Genomic DNA, 15,044 nt, shown 5'->3' with positions numbered 1-15,044 from the left:
TTTTTTTTTTTATACCTCGTCGCTGTCTCCCGCGGTTGCGAGGTAGCGCAAGGAAACAGACGAAAGAAATGGCCCAACCCCCCCCATACACATGTACATACACACGTCCACACACGCAAATATACATACCTACACAGCTTTTTTTGCCACAAAAAAAGGGGGTGACTGTATTGTTGACTGGTTGGTAAGGTTATTTAATGTATCTATGACTCATGGTGAGGTGCCTGAGGATTGGTGGAATGCGTGCATAGTGCCATTGTACAAAGGCAAAATGGATAAGAGTGAGTGCTCAAATTACAGAGGTATAAGTTTGTTGAGTATTCCTGGTAAATTATATGGGAGGGTATTGATTGAGAGGGTGAAGGCATGTACAGAGCATCAAACTGGGGAAGAGCAGTGTGGTTTCAGAAGTGGTAGAGGATGTGTGGATCAGGTGTTTGCTTTGAAGAATGTATGTGAGAAATACTTAGAAAAGCAAATGGATTTGTATGTAGCATTTATGGATCTGGAGAAGGCATATGATAGAGTTGATAGAGATGCTCTGTGGAAGGTATTAAGAATGTATGGTGTGGGAGGCAAGTTGTTAGAAGCAGTGAAAAGTTTTTATCGAGGATATAAGGCATGTGTACGTGTAGGAAGAGAGGAAAGTGAATGGTTCTCAGTGAATGTAGGTTTACGGCAGGGGTGTGTGATGTCTCCATGGTTGTTTAATTTGTTTATGGATGGGGTTGTTAGGGAGGTGAATGCAAGAGTTTTGGAAAGAGGGGCAAGTATGAAGTCTGTTGTGGATGAGAGATCTTGGGAAGTGAGTCAGTTGTTGTTCGCTGATGATACAGCGCTGGTGGCTGATTCATGTGAGAAACTGCAGAAGCTGGTGACTCAGTTTGGTAAAGTGTGTGAAAGAAGAAAGTTAAGAGTAAATGTGAATAAGAGCAAGGTTATTAGGTACAGTAGGGTTGAGGGTCAAGTCAATTGGGAGGTAAGTTTGAATGGAGAAAAACTGGAGGAAGTAAAGTGTTTTAGATATCTGGGAGTGGATCTGGCAGTGGATGGAACCATGGAAGCGGAAGTGGATCATAGGGTGGGGGAGGGGGCGAAAATCCTGGGAGCCTTGAAGAATGTGTGGGAGTCGAGAACATTATCTCGGAAAGCAAAAATGGGTATGTTTGAAGGAAGAGTGGTTCCAACAATGTTGTATGGTTGCGAGGCGTGGGCTATGGATAGAGTTGTGCGCAGGAGGGTGGATGTGCTGGAAATGAGATGTTTGAGGACAATGTGTGGTGTGAGGTGGTTTGATCGAGTAAGTAACGTAAGGGTAAGAGAGATGTGTGGAAATAAAAAGAGCGTGGTTGAGAGAGCAGAAGAGGGTGTTTTGAAATGGTTTGGGCACATGGAGAGAATGAGTGAGGAAAGATTGACCAAGAGGATATATGTGTCGGAGGTGGAGGGAACGAGAAGTGGGAGACCAAATTGGAGGTGGAAAGATGGAGTGAAAAAGATTTTGTGTGATCGGGGCCTGAACATGCAGGAGGGTGAAAGGAGGGCAAGGAATAGAGTGAATTGGATCGATGTGGTATACCGGGGTTGACGTGTTGTCAGTGGATTGAATCAGGGCATGTGAAGCATCTGGGGTAAACCATGGAAAGCTGTGTAGGTATGTATATTTGCGTGTATGGACGTGTATGTATATACATGTGTATGGGGTGGGTTGGGCCTTTCCTTTCGTCTGTTTCCTTGCGCTACCTCGCAAACACGGGAGACAGCGACAAAAAAAAAAAAAATAAAAAAATATATATATATATTTATTTATTTTGCTTTGTCGCTGTCTCCCGCGTTTGCGAGGTAGCGCAAGGAAACAGACGAAAGAAATGGCCCAACCCACCCCCATACACAATGTATATACATACACGTCCACACATGCAAATATACATACCTATACATCTCAATGTACACATATATATGCACACACAGACACATACATATATACCCATGCACACACTTCACACTGTCTGCCTTTATTCATTCCCATTGCCACCTCGCCACACATGGAATACCATCCCCCTCCCCCCTCATGTGTGCGAGGTAGCGCTAGGAAAAGACAACAAAGGCCCCATTCGTTCACACTCAGTCTCTAGCTGTCATGCAATAATGCCCAAAACCACAGCTCCCTTTCCACATCCAGGCCCCACACAACTTTCCATGGTTTACCCCAGACGCTTCACATGCCCTGATTCAATCCACTGACAGCATGTCAACCCCGGTATACCACATCGATCCAATTCACTCCATTCCTTGCCCGCCTTTCACCCTCCTGCATGTTCAGGCCCCGATCACTCAAAAGCTTTTTCACTCCATCTTTCCACCTCCAATTTGGTCTCCCACTTCTCCTCGTTCCCTCCACCTCCGACACATATATCCTCTTGGTCAATCTTTCCTCACTCATTCTCTCCATGTGCCCAAACCATTTCAAAACACCCTCTTCTGCTCTCTCAACCACGCTCTTTTTATTTCCACATGTCTCTCTTACCCTTACATTACTTACTCGATCAAACCACCTCACACCACACATTGTCCTCAAACATCTCATTTCCAGCACATCCATCCTCCTGCGCACAACTCTATCCATAGCCCACGCCTCGCAACCATACAACATTGTTGGAACCACTATTCCTTCAAACATACCCATTTTTGCTTTCCGAGATAATGTTCTCGACTTCCACACATTCTTCAAGGCTCCCAGGATTTTCGCCCCCTCCCCCACCCTATGATCCACTTCTGCTTCCATGGTTCCATCCGCTGCCAGATCCACTCCCAGATATCTAAAACACTTCACTTCCTCCAGTTTTTCTCCATTCAAACTTACCTCCCAATTGACTTGACCCTCAACCCTACTGTACCTAATAACCTTGCTCTTATTCACATTTACTATTAACTTTCTTCTTTCACACACTTTACCAAACTCAGTAACCAGCTTCTGCAGTTTCTCACATGAATCAGCCACCAGCGCTGTATCATCAGCGAACAACAACTGACTCACTTCCCAAGCTCTCTCATCCACAACAGACTTCATACTTGCCCCTTTTTCCATAACTCTTGCATTCACCTCCCTAACAACCCCATCCATAAACAAATTAAACAACCATGGAGACATCACACACCCCTGCCGCAAACCTACATTCACTGAGAACCAATCACTTTCCTCTCTTCCTACACGTACACATGCCTTACATCCTCGATAAAAACTTTTCACTGCTTCTAACAACTTGCCTCCCACACCATACATTCTTAATACCTTCCACAGAGCATCTCTATCAACTCTATCATATGCCTTCTCCAGATCCATAAATGCTACATACAAATCCATTTGCTTTTCTAAGTATTTCTCATATACATTCTTCAAAGCAAACACCTGATCCACACATCCTCCACCACTTCTGAAACCACACTGCTCTTCCCCAATCTGATGCTCTGTACATGCCTTCACCCCTCTCAATCAATACCCTCCCATATAATTTACCAGGAATACTCAACAAACTTATACCTCTGTAATTTGAGCACTCACTCTTATCCCCTTTGCCTTTGTACAATGGCACTATGCACGCATTCCGCCAATCCTCAGGCACCTCACCATGAGTCATACATACATTAAATAACCTTACATCCAGTCAACAATACAGTCATCCCCATTTTTAATAAATTCCACTGCAATGCCATCCAAACCTGCTGCTTTGCCGGCTTTCATCTTCCATAAAGCTTTTACTACCTCTTCTCTATTTACCAAATCATTTTCCCTAACCCTCTCACTTAGCACACCACCTCGACCAAGACACCCCACATCTGCCACTCTATCATCAAACACATTCAACAAACCTTCAAAATACTCACTCCATCTCCTTCTCATATCACCACCACTTGTTATCACCTCCCCATTAGCCCCCTTCACTGAAGTTCCCATATGCTCCCTTGTCTTACGCACTTTATTTACCTCCTTCCAAAACATCTTTTTATTCTCCCTAAAATTTAATGATACTCTCTCACCCCAACTCTCATTTGCCCTCTTTTTCACCTCTTTGCACCTTTCTCTTGCCCTCCTGCCTCTTTCCTTTATACCTCTCCCACTCATTTGCATTTTTTCCCTGCAAAAATCGTTCAAATGCCTCTCTCTTCTCTTTCACTAATAATCTTACTTCTTGATCCCACCACTCACTACCTTTTCTAGTCAACCCACCTCCCACACTTCTCATGCCACAAGCATCTTTTGCGCAAGCCATCACTGATTCCCTAAATACATCCCATTCCTCCCCCACTCCCCTTACCTCCTTTGCTCTCACCTTTTTCCATTCTGTACTCAGTCTCTCCCGGTACTTCCTCACACAAGTCTCCTTCCCAAGCTCACTTACTCTCACCACTCTCTTCACCCCAACATTCTCTCTTCTTTTCTGAAAACCCCCACAAATCTTCACTTTGCTTCCACAAGATAATGATCAGACATCCCTCCAGTTGCACCTCTCAGCACATTAACATCCAAAAGTCTCTCTTTCGTGCGTCTATCAATTAACACGTAATCCAATAACGCTCTCTGGCCATCTCTCCTACTTACATATGTATACTTATGTATATCTCAGCTTTTTAAACCAGGTATTCCCAATCACCAGTCCTTTTTCAGCACATGAATCTACAAACTCTTCACCATTTCCATTTACAACACTGAACACTCCATGTATACCAATTATTCCCTCAATTGCCACATTACTCACCTTTGCATTCAAATCACCCATCACTATAACCCGGCCTTTTGCATCAAAACCACTAACACACTCATTCAGCTGCTCCCAAAACACTTGCCTCTCATGATCTTTCTTCTCATGCCCAGGTGCATATGCACCAATAACCACCCATCTCTCTCCATCAACTTTCAGTTTTACCCATATCAATCTAGAATTTACTTTCTTACACTCTATCACATACTCCCACAACTCCTGATTCAGGAGTAGTGCTACTCCTTCCCTTGCTCTTGTCCTCTCACTAACCCCTGACTTTACTCCCAAGACATTCCCAAACCACTCTTCCCCTTTACCCTTTAGCTTCGTTTCACTCAGAGCCAAAACATCCAGGTTCCTTTCCTCAAACATACTACCTATCTCTCCTTTTTTCTCATCTTGGTTACATCCACACACATTTAGACACCCCAATCTGAGCCTTCAAGGAGGATGAGCACTCCTCGCGTGACTCCTTCTTCTGTTTCCCCTTTTAGAAAGTTAAAATACAAGGAGGGGAGGGTTTCTGGCCCCCCGCTCCCGTCCCCTTTAGTCGCCTTCTACGACACGTGAGGAATGCATGGGAAGTATTCTTAATCCCCTATCCCCAGGGATAAATATATATATATATATATATATATATATATATATATATATATATATATATATATATATATATATATATATAAAGTACATAACACAAGTGAACAAATGGGAACCACAGTGAAGGGGGCTAATGGGGAGGTGATAACAAGTAGTGGTGATGTGAGAAGCAGATGGAGTATTTTGAAGGTTTGTTGAATGTGTTTGATGACAGAGTGGCAGATATAGGGTGTTTTGGTCAAGGTGGTGTGCAAAGTGAAGGGGTTAGGGAAAATGATTTGGTAAACAGAGAAGAGGTAGTAAAAGCTTTACGGAAGATGAAAGCTGGCAAGGCAGCGGGGTTGGATGGTATTGCTGTGGAATTTATTAAAAAGGGGGTAACTGTATTGTTAACAGGTTGGTAAGGTTATTTAATGTATGTATGACTCATGGTGAGGTGCCTGAGGATTGGCGGAATGCCTGCATAGTGCCATTGTACAAAGGTAAAGGGGACAAAGGTGAGTGCTCAAATTACAGAGGTATAAGTTTGTTGAGTATTCCTGATAAATTATATGGGAGGGTATTGATTGAGAGGGTGAAGGCATGTACAGAGCATCAGACTGGGGAAGAGCAGTGTGGTTTCAGAAGTGGTAGAGGATGTGTGGATCAGGTGTTTGCTTTGAAGAATGTATGTGAGAAATACTTAGAAAAGCAAATGGATTTGTATGTAGCATTTATGGATCTGGAGAAGGCATATGATAGAGTTGATAGAGATGCTCTGTGGAAGGTATTAGGAATATGTGATGTGGGAGGCAAGTTGTTAGAAGCAGTGAAAAGTTTTTATCGAGGATGTAAGGCATGTGTACGTGTAGGAAGAGAGGAAAGTGATTGGTTCTCAGTGAATGTAGGTGTGCGGCAGCAGGGGTGTGTGATGTCTCCATGGTTGTTTAATTTGTTTATGGATGGGGTTGTTAGGGGGTGAATGCAAGAGTTTTGGAAAGAGGGGCAAGTATGCAGTCTGTTGTGGATCAGAGAGCATGGGAAGTGAATCAGTTGTTGTTTGCTGATGATACAGCACTGGTGGATGATTCATGTGAGAAACTGCAGAAGCTGGTGACTGAGTTTGGTAAAGTGTGTGAAAGAAGAAAGTTGAGAGTAAATGTGAATAAGAGCAAGGTTATTAGGTACAGTAGGGTTGAGGGTCAAGTCAACTGGGAGGTAAGTTTGAATGGAGAAAAACTGGAGGAAGTGAAGTGCTTTAGATATCTGGGAGTGGATTTGGCAGCGGATGGAACCATGGAAGCGGAAGTGAATCATAGGGTGGGGGAGGGGGCAAAAATTCTGGGAACGTTGAAGAGTGTGTGGAAGTCAAGAACATTATCTTGGAAAGCAAAAGTGGGTATGTTTGAAGGAATAGTGGTTCCAACAATGTTGTATGGTTGCGAGGCGTGGGCTATGGATAGAGTTGTGCACAGGAGGGTGGATGTGCTGGAAATGAGATGTTTGAAGACAATATGTGGTGTGAGGTGGTTTGATCGAGTATGTAATAATAGGGTAAGAGAGATATGTGGTAATAAAATGAGTGTGGTTGAGAGAGCAGAAGAGGGTGTTTTGAAATGGCTTGGTCACATGGAGAGAATGAGTGAGGAAAGATTGACAAAGAGGATATATGTGTCAGAGGTGGAGGGAACGAGAAGTGGGAGACCAAATTGAAGGTGGAAAGATGGAGTGAAAAAGATTTTGAGTGATCGGGGCCTGAACATGCAGGAGGGTGAAAAGTGTGCAAGGAATAGGGTGAATTAGAACGATGTGGTATATCGGGGCCGACGTGCTGTCGATGGATTGAACCAGGGCATGTGAAGCGTCTGAGGTAAACCATGGAAAGTTGTGTGGGGCCTGGATGTGGAAAGGGAGCTGTGGTTTCGGTGCAATATTACATGACAGCTAGAGACTGAGTGTGAACGAATGTGGCCTTTGTTGTCTTTTCCTAGCACTACCTCGCACACATGAGGGGGGGAGGGGGTTGTTATTACATGTGTGGCGAGGTGGCGATGGGAATGAATAAAGGCAGACAGTATGAATTATGTACATGTGTATATATGTATATGTCTGTGTGTGTATATATATGTACACGTTGAGATGTATAGGTATGTATATTTGCGTGTGTGGACGTGTATGTGTATACATGTGTATGTGGGTGGGTTGGGCCATTCTTTCGTCTGTTTCCTTGCACTACCTTGCTAACACAGGAGACAGCGACAAAGCAAAATAAATAAAATAAATAATAAATAAATATATATATTTTTCAATATACTTAATCGCTGTTTCCCGCATCAGCAAGGTAGCGCCAGGAAACAGATGAAGAGTGGCCCATCCACTCATATACACATATACACCCATTCACGTACATATAAATATCAACATAAATATAAATATCAACAGATGGGAACATCGGTGATGGTGGCTAATTGGGAGGTTATAACATGTCGTGGTGATGTGAGGAGATGGAATGAATATTTTGAAGGTTTATTGAATGTGTTAGATGATAGAGTGGCAGATATAGGATGTCTTGGTCAAGGTGGTGTGCAAAGTGTGAGGGTCAGGGAGAATGGTTTGGTAAACAGAGAAGAGGTAGTAAAAGTTTTGTGGAAGATGAAAGCTGGCAAGGCGGTGGGTTTGGATGGTATTGCAGTGGAATTTATCAAAAAAAGGGGGTGACTGTGTTGCTGACTGGTTGGTGTGGATATTCAATGTATGTATGACTCATGGTGAAGTGCCTGAGGATTGGTGGACTGCATGCATAGTGCTATTGTATAAAGGCAAAGGGGATAAAGGTGAGTGTTCAAATTACAAAGGTATAAGTTTGTTGAGTGTTCCTAGGAATTTTTATGGGAGGGTATTGATTGAGAGGGTGAAGGCATGTACAGAGCATCAGACTGGGGAGGAGCAGTGTAGTTTCAGAAGTGGGTGAGGATGTGTGGATCAGATGTTTACTTTGAAGAATGTATATGATAAATACTTAGAAAAACAAATGGATTTGTATGTGGCATTTATGGATCTGGAGAAGGCATATGATAGAGTTGATAGAGATGCTCTGTGGAAGGTATTAAGAGTATATGGTGTAGGAGGCAAGTTGCTAGACGCAGTGAAAATTTTTAATCAAGAATGTAAGGCATGTGTACGAGTAGGAAGAGGGGAGTGATTGGTTCCCAGTGAATTTTGGTTTGAGGCAGGGGTGCATGATATCTTCATGGTTGTTTAATTTGTTTATGGATGGGGTAGTTAGGAAGGTGAATGAAAGAGTTTTGGAGAGAGGGGCAAGTATGCAGTCTGCTGTTGATGAGAGGGCTTGGGAAGTGAGTCAGTTGTTGTTCACTGATGATACAGTGCTGTTGGCTGATTCAGGTGAGAAACTGCAGAAGCTGGTGACTGAGTTTGGCAAAGTGTGTGAAAGAAGAAAGCTGAGAGTAAATGTGAATAAGAGCAAGGTTATTAGGTACAGTAGTGTTGAGGGACAAGTCAACTGGGGGGTAAGTTTGAATGGAGAAAACCTGGAGGAAGTGAAATGTTTTAGATATCTGGGAGTAGATTTGGCAGCGGATGGAACCATGGAAGCGGAAGTGAGTCACAGGGTGGTGGAGGGGCCGCAAGTTCTGGGAGCATTGAAAAATGTGTGGAAGGTGAGAACATCATCTCAGAAAGCAAAAATGGGTATGTTTGAAGAAATAGTGGTTCCAACAACGTAATATGGTTGCTAGGCATGGGCTATAGATAGGGTTGTGCAGAGGGGGGGTGGATGTGTTGGAAATGAGATGTTTGAGGACAATATGTGGTGTGAGGTGGTTTGATCGAGTAAGTAATGAAAGGGTAAGAGAGATGTATGGTAATAAAAAGAGTGTGGTTGAGAGAGCAGAAGAGAGTGTATTGAAGTGGTTTGGTCACATGGAGAGAATGAGTGAGGAAAGATTGAGATAGATGATATATGTGTCAGAGGTGGAGGGAACGAGGAGAAATGGGAGACTAAATTGGAAGGGGAAGGATGGAGTGAAAAAGATTTTGAGTGATCGGGGTCTGAACATGCAGGAGGGTGAAAGGCATGCAAGGGATAGAGTGAATTGGAACGATGTGGTATACCGGGGTTGATGTGCTGTCAATGGATTGAACCAGGGCATGTGAAGCATCTGGGGTAAACCATGGAAAGGTTTGTGGGGCCTGGCTAAGGAAAAGGAGCTGTGGTTTCAGTGCATTATACATGACAGCTAGAGACTGAGTGTGAACGAAAGTGGCCTTTATTGTCTTTTCCTAGTGTTACCTCGTGTGCATGCGGGGGGGAGCGGGGGGTGTCATTTCATGTGTGGCGGGGTGGCGATGAGAATGAATAAAGGCAGCAAGTATGAATTATGTACATGTGTATATATGTATATGTCTGTGTATGTGTATATAGGTATACATTGAAATGTATAGGTATGTATATATGCGTGTGTGGACGTGTATGTGGGTGGGTTGGGCCATTCTTTCGTTTGTTTCCTTGCGCTACCTCGCTAATGCGGGAGACAGTGACAAAGTATAATAAATAAATAAATATAAAAAATATACTCACCATCTTTCATAGTTTTTCTAATCGTCATTTGCTTCTTGGAATCACTCTCTGCATAGAATTTCAATATTTTCTTCCTTTGCTTCTTTATATCATAAACAGTTGATGAACTAATACTGTAGATGTCACACAGCTTACACACCGAAACACCACGGTCCATTTTTTTCAGCAGTTTTACTTTATCTTGGATCGATGTGGACTGGTGTTTATGTTTGACACCAAGAATTGCAGTATCATCACCAAGTATCACCAGTATCATCACCATCTTCCGCAAGGCTTTCATCACCACTTCGCTCTTCAACAAACCACCCTCCTGACTCTCTCACTTCACACACCACCCCTTTCCCCTTCACTGATTTTCCCATTTGTTCTCCTATCTTTTGCATATCATTACCTCCTTCCAAAACATCTTTTTATTCTCTCATTTACCCTCTTTTTCAATCCTTGCACCTTCCTCTTGACCTTCTGCCACTTTCTCTTATACATCTCCCAGTCATTTGCACTCCTCCCTTGTAAGAACCATCCAAATGCCTCTCTTTTCTCTTTCACTAGCAACTTTACTTCATCCCACCGCTCCCTACTCTTTCTAATCTGACCACCTCCCATGTTTCTCATGCCATATGCATCTCTTACACATGCCAACACTGCATCCTTAAATACATCCCATTCCTCACCCACTCCCCTCATTTCATTTGCTTTCACCTTCTGCCATTTTACCTTCAAAAAATCTCTCCCGGTATTTCTTGACATAAGTCTCCTTTCCAAGCACACTTACTCTCACCACTCTTCTCCCCAACAATTTCTCTCATTTTTTGAAAACCTTTACAAATCTTTACCCTTGCCTCCACAAGATAGTGATAAGACATCCTGCCAGCTGCCCCTATCAGCACAATTACATTCAAAAGTCTCTCTTTTACATGCCTATCAATTAATACGTAATCCAATAATGCCCATTGACCATCTCTCCCACTCACATACGTATACTAGTGAATCTCTCTTTTAAATCAAGTATTATCAATCACCAGTCTCTTTTCATCACACAAATCCACAAACTCTTCACCATTTCCATTCACAACACTGAATATCCCAAGTGTACCAATTATACCCTCAACTGCCACATTACTCACCTTCGCACTCAAATCACCCATCACTAATACCCAGTCTTGTGCATCAGAACTGCTGACACACTCACTCAGCTGCTCCCAAAACACTTGCCTCTTTTATGATCTTTCTTCTCATGATCAAGTGTACAAGCACCAATAATCACCCATCTCATGCCATCCACTTTCAGAAGTAGTAATACTACTTCCTTAGCTCTTGTGAGTGTTAGCTTAAAAAGAAGTATGCTGAAAATCAAAAGAAGTTAGGTTCAACTACAATGATGCAGTCATATGAAGTGATAATCACCCTACATAATCGACAGAAACCTTGTATTTTCCAACTCTCTATCGTACTCTATGCATATGATTTCATCTTAATTGTTTATGGGGCTGTGTCTATCCATTCCTAAAGACTGGATTGAAATGTATCTTCGAAATGTTTCATTTATTTGTATGTGGGTGTTTATCCACTAAATCATGGCATACCAAAACATAATACAGGTAGAATATAAAAAATCTGTAATCCTCAGGACCAAGCAATGTTTGGATTTTGGAAACTCATAATTATAAAAAATGATGGGCCAAGGATTGTATTTTCAACACACTGTACCCTTGATAGATTGTTTTGAACACCAAATGCACGTTTTAAATCTTATGTTCGTAATATATGAAAATATAATCTATATTAAAAACTTACAAACATTCAATGAATTCATTTACTGGATACTCAAGCTCCAAGTTGGCAGTAAACCCAAGTGCACTGGAACGTGAATGCTGGGAACTTTATGGATATTCAATATTGTAGATGTAGGTTCTTTGTATAAGACAAAACACTGAACCAAGAGTCAGCATTCTAACAAATGGATAAGCTACTGTATATAACTAATCTGAATCAGAACAAAAAATAAAATATGGTTACCATTTACCATCATTTTTATATCTGGAGTATAAAATATAATGCAAATGTTAGGACAACTGGCAAATTCTGACCCAACACATGCACCACCAATTCTTAACCCTGCAAAACTCATAAGAGCATAGGAGCATTATATAAGCTCTTATCACAATGCTGATATGAGGTACTGGATATTTCATACCAAAATTCTGATATTGTACATATATAAATGTATTTTTTACTTTCTTTTATAATTACCTCAGGATAATTTAGGAACATGATTGACTTTCTCTGGCTTGAAAAGAGAGTAGGTAAACTGACTGGGTACTCCTTTACACTACAAAGATGTGGCTTCATCTTTTAACCAGTCTCTTAAAGATTACAGAGGCAGAAAGTCTGTCTGAAGTCTGAATAAGATATTTCTAGTTACAGCACTGATGAAATAAATATCAAGCAAAATTCATTTGGGTACATATTATTTACTAGGCATACGCAGGGCAAACTGTGGGGAATTACTACTCAATTGTTTTTCCAAAAATTGTTCTTTTGATTATATGATAAGACTAAAAAAAAACATTATTATACAGTAGTTGCTCCTAAAGCCATAAAGGATGACTAGACTAGCTAATCACCTACTATCAACTACATTATTTATCTACAATGTTGTTTGTATCTCTCCCTGCATAGTAGGAAATTTAAGTTTTCCCCATCAGATGCTAGGCATGGGAGTACATGAGGACAGAAAAAAGGAGACCGGTAATTTACCAGAAAAAAATCAAAAACACGTTACTTTCAAATCAGTTATGGAAATACATATCTCATGAACTATATGTTTAAAATGTTTTACCCATGTTCTCCAAAATTAAGGCCAAGAAAAGCAGAGTTGACATGGGTTGATGCAGTCTGCTTGTGAAATCATTGTGATGACACTTTACAATCAAACATTCCTTTGTCTTTACCTCTGTTTTTAACTACATGGGACAAACTGAGTTCTTGAAGCCTTTCAATTTACTCGTACATACCCTCTACTTACGTGTGATGTGCTAAAGTTAAAAAATCTTCCACTTTACTGTAATGTTTCTCAATTATTCACTTTTCACACAATGTTGATTCATAGAAACAAAATGTCTTCCCCCAGGCTTCTATTTTAACACAAAAAAATGCCTTTACTTTCTGCCAACAATATTCTCCTGATGTCCTTAAGAAAACATCTCACCTTCAACGATCACTTACCACATCAGCCAATCTCTTTTTGTAGTCATTTCTTCTCAAACAGTCATAATTTCAATGGGCTGTCATATATGCATCTATCTGATGCCTTCTTATCACACAACTTTCTCATATTTTCATGCTTTACCTATCACCCTAATTCCAAACTAAACTAAAACGGTTTTCCACCTATACTACTTGTTATTAGACTACACCTGCTTCAGGATGCATCATGAGTGAACAGTCAACTTTGGTGAGACTGTTCTTGTCAAAGAACTCCTGGTATGGGAAACTGGGGCAGTTATAACTATATTGATAAAATTTTACCACTTTTATTCAATGTGCCTGAATATAGGCAAGCTAAGATTTCACATCCATAATTTGAGGTACAATATGCCCTCTCACAATCAAGCTTCTTGCTCACTATACATCTAAAATCTTCCCATCATCTAGGGTTCTCAGCGCACCTGTAAGTTTTTTCTCCCATACAAGATTCAAATCCCAACTCAACCCTTTCACTGTACAATCAATATTCATGCTGTTTTACACACAATGTCAGTTATTTACCAAAATTCAAAAGTATGATTGATCTTTTGTATTTCCTTCTGAACACTGAAAAAAGTTGTAATTTCTTTATCTGGCAAAAACATTCATTAAAAACTATATTGGATAGTAAAAAATAATGATGAAAAAAGATTTAGAGCATAAAATACAACATACTCCCAACAAAAATGGTATAACCATAGGCATAAATCAAGAGAGGCTCAAATTATATATTTTTATTTATTTTTATTTTGCTTTGTCGCTGTCTCCCGCGTTTGCGAGGTAGCGCAAGGAAACAGACGAGAGAAATGGCCCAACCCACCCCCATACACAATGTATATACATACACGTCCACACACGCAAATATACATACCTATACATCTCAATGTACACATATATATACACACACAGACACATACATATATACCCAAGCACACAATTCACACTGTCTGCCTTTATTCATTCCCATCGCCACCCGCCACACATGGAATACCATCCCCCTCCCCCCTCATGTGTGCGAGGTAGCACTAGGAAAAGACAACAAAGGCCCCATTCGTTCACACTCAGTCTCTAGCTGTCATGCAATAATGCCCAAAACCACAGCTCCCTTTCCACATCCAGGCCCCACACAACTTTCCATGGTTTACCCCAGACGCCTCACATGCCCTGATTCAATCCACTGACAGCACGTCAACCCCGGTATACCACATCGATCCAATTCACTCTATTCCTTGCCCGCCTTTCACCCTCCTGCATGTTCAGGCCCCGATCACACAAAATCTTTTTCACTCCATCTTTCCACCTCCAATTTGGTCTCCCACTTCTCGTTCCCTCCACTTCCAACACATATATCCTCTTGGTCAATCTTTCCTCACTCATTCTCTCCATGTGCCCAAACCATTTCAAAACACCCTCTTCTGCTCTCTCAACCACACTCTTTTTATTTCCACACATCTCTCTTACCCTTACATTACTTACTCGATCAAACCACCCACACCACACATTGTCCTCAAACAACTCATTTCCAGCACATCCACCCTCCTGCGCACAACTCTATCCATAGCCCACGCCTCGCAACCATACAACATTGTTGGAACCACTATTCCTTCAAACATACCCATTTTTGCTTTCCGAGATAATGTTCTCGACTTCCACACATTCTTCAAGGCTCCCAGGATTTTCGCCTCCTCCCCCACCCTATGATTCACTTCCGCTTCCATGGTTCCATCCGCTGCCAGATCCACTCCCAGATATCTAAAACACTTTACTTCCTCTAGTTTTTCTCCATTCAAACTTACCTCCCAATTGACTTGACCCTCAACCCTACTGTACCTAATAACCTTGCTCTTATTCACATTTAC

This window comes from Panulirus ornatus, chromosome 63 (assembly GCF_036320965.1).
Source record: "Panulirus ornatus isolate Po-2019 chromosome 63, ASM3632096v1, whole genome shotgun sequence".
In the NCBI taxonomy this organism is placed as follows: Eukaryota; Metazoa; Arthropoda; class Malacostraca; order Decapoda; family Palinuridae; genus Panulirus; species Panulirus ornatus.
Note: the sequence above shows the minus strand (reverse complement) of the source record.